A 3,503-nucleotide genomic window follows, 5' to 3' on the forward strand; every position below is an offset into this window, starting at 1 on the left:
TTTGTAAATATGACTAGCTCATCATGCCTGATTCAGCTTTGTTGTGAGAGAAACATGTTTGCAATGAAAACTTAGAGATCATAGTTGTTGATGCCATGCTTACTTAGCTAGGAGCTTATAATGGTTTGTCGTGGATGCCCACATGAATGTTGAGATGACTGTGTTGTAGTATGATAGGATGGTATCCTCCTTTGAATGATTCAAGTGGCTTGACTTGGCGCATGTTCACGCATGTAGTTGAAAAAAAATGAACATAGCCTCTATGATGTTCATGTTCATGGTGATTTATGTCCTACTCATGCTTGCACTCAATGTTAGGTAATCTCAATGCATTTTGATGACTTTTGTCGCTCTCTAGTTGGTCGCTTCCCAGTCTTTTGCTAGCCTTCACTTGTACTAAGCGGGAATACTGCTTGTGCATCCACTCCCATAAACCCAAAGTTGTTACATATGAGTCCACCATACCTACCTATATGCGGTATCTACCAGCCGTTCCAAGTAAATTTGCATGTGCCACTCTCTAAACCTTCAAGAAATAATCTGTTTTGCATGCCCAAACCGCTCATGTGGTGACAAGGGGCTATTAGTATCTTCCATGTTAGGCGTGTTATCCCCGATATGTGTTTATTCACTATCATTCATGAGATAGGGGTCGGTAATTGAATTCCGAGTTGCATGCTCAAATCGAAAAGATAATTGCAAACAAAACTCCCCCTGGATTGATGTTGGTATGGATGGTACCCGAGGATTCGGCTAGCCGTGGAGTGCTATTGATTGGTGGTGGGGGAGTCAAAACTTTACTTTTCTGTTTGGGAACCGCCTATAGCATGTGTAGCGTGGAAGATGATGAGAACTCTTAGTCATTGCGTTGACAATGAAAAGCATGCCACCCAAAATTATTATCGCTGTTTTCAAAGCTTGAGCTCTCGCACCTGTGCAAATCAATGCTTCCCTCTGCGAAGGGCATGTCTATTTATATTCCTGTTGAGTCATCCTCCTCTTATAAAAGCACTAATTAGAGAGCACCTCTGTCGTTTTTATGCTTTGCTTTTAACTGTGTTGAGTATGACTGTCACTGATCTTCTTTGCCATGAATTACAATGTTTAGTCAGCCCTTGGTCTTTGAAGGTGCTCTGCATTTATGTTTTGCGGTCTTAGAAAGAGCTAGCGAGATACCATCTATTCGTACTGCTTCATGAGTGTTTTGATTGAAGTGTTGACATTTGAGACTTATTATTGTTTGATTGCCAGTTGATTACGCCATTGATTTGAGTTCCTAGATGGCATTTGCTTATGTGGTTTGCTTGTGATCTTGCTGAAATTCTGGTTATGAGTTAGACATAGTTGCAACAACAGGATCAAACAGAGATCGTCAAAGTTTTTCTTTTGTCTCTTTCAGTTTGTCAACTGAATTGCTTGAGGACAAGCAAGGCTTTAAGCTTGGGGGAGTTGATACGTCTCCGCCGTATCTACTTTTCTGAACTCTTTTTCCCTTGTTTTGGACTCTAACTTGCATGATTTGAATGGAACTAACCCGGACTAACGCTGTTTTCAGCAGAATTGCCATGGTGTTGTTTTTGTGCAGAAATAAAAGTTCTCGGAATGACCTAAAAATTTACGGAAATTTTTTCTGGAATTAATGAAAAATACCTGCACAACGAGCCACCGGAGGAGGTGAGCCAGTGGGCCACAAGCCCACCAGGCGCGGCCACCCCACCTGGCCGCGCCTGGCAGGCTTATGGGGCCCACGAGGCTCCACCGCCTCCAATCTTAGCTCTATATATTCCGTTTCGCCTGGAAAAAAAATCAGAGAGAAGGATTCATCAGGTTTTACGATACGGAGGCGCCGCCACCTCCTGTTCTTCATCAGGAGGACAGATCTGGAGTCCGTTCTGGGCTCCGGAGAGGGGAAATCGTCGCCATCGTCATGATCAACCTTCCTCCATCGCCAATTCCATGATTCTCTTCACCGTTCATGAGTAATCTCATCGTAGGCTTGCTGGCCGGTGATGAGTTGGATAAGATCTATGATGTAATCGATTTAGTTTTGACGGGGATTGACACCTAGTATCCACTATGTTCTGAGATTGATGATGCTACTACTTTGCCATGCTTAATGCTTGTCACTAGGGCCCGAGTGCCATGATTTCAGATCTGAACCTATTATGTTGTCACCAATATATGTGTGTTTTAGATCCTATCTTGCAAGTTGTAGTCACCTACTATGTGCTATGACCCGGCAACCTCGGAGTGACAATAGCCGGATCCACTCCCGGAGATGACCATAGTATGAGGAGTTCATGTATTCACCAACTGTTAATGCGTTGGTCCGGTTCTTTGTTAAAAGGAGAACCTTAATATCCCGTAGTTTCCATTAGGACCCCACTGCCATGGGAGGGATGGACAATAGATGTCATGCAAGTTCTTTTCCCTAAGCACGTATTACTACATACGGAATACATGCCTACATTAGATTGACGAACGGGAGCTAGTTACATATCTCTCCGTGTTATAGCTGTTACATGATGAATCACATCCGGAATAATCATCCATCACTGATCCCATGCCTACGAGTATTTTACTACTGGTCCTTGCTATGTTACTTTGTTGCTACTATTGTCACTGCTGCTACTGTTACTCTGTTGCTACTGTTGTTACTTTGCTGCTACTGGTTACTGTTGCTACTGCTGCTATCATACTACCTTGCTACTGATACTTTGCTGTAGACACTAAATCTTTCAGGTGTGGTTGAATTGACAACTCAGCTGCTAATACTTGAGAAAATTCTTCCGCTTCCCCTTGAGTCGAATCAATAAATTTGGGTTGAATACTCTACCCTTGAAAACTGTTACGATCACCTATACTTGTGGGTTATCAACATAAACATTTGAAAATTAGCAGGAGCATTGCATAAACCAAAAGGCATACGTCTCTAAGCATAAGCAACAAAGGGAGAAGTAAAAGTGGTATTCTCTTGATCGGAGTGTTAACATGAATTTGAGAGAAGCCAGAGTACCCATCAAGATAGCAAAAGTGAGTGTTTTTGGATAACCTTTCGAGCATTTGGTCGATGAACGGAAACGGGTAGTGGTCCTTCTTGGTTGCCTTGTTCAGCTTCCTGTAATCAATACACAATCATTAGGAACCATAGTCGTACCTCCTTTCTTGGGAACACAATGTACCAGACTTACCACTTACTATCAGCTATAGGGTAGATAATACCTGCGGCTAGAAGCTTGAGGATTTTGGTCCTCACAACATCATTCATCTTCGGGTTCAACCGTCGTTGATGATCAACAATCGGTTTAGCATCACGCTCAAGATTGATAGTATGCTAACAAATAGGTGGACTAATCCCCTTAAGATCATCAAGGGTATAGCCAATAGCGCCTCAGTGTTTAGGAAGGACTTCCAATAATCTCTCTTCTTCATATCCTGAAAGGTTAGAATTGATAATAACAGAATATACTTTCTTTTCATCTAAAAAAGGATACTTGAGCGTA

Source organism: Hordeum vulgare, chromosome 6H (genome assembly GCF_904849725.1).
Source record: "Hordeum vulgare subsp. vulgare chromosome 6H, MorexV3_pseudomolecules_assembly, whole genome shotgun sequence".
NCBI lineage: Eukaryota > Viridiplantae > Streptophyta > Magnoliopsida > Poales > Poaceae > Hordeum > Hordeum vulgare.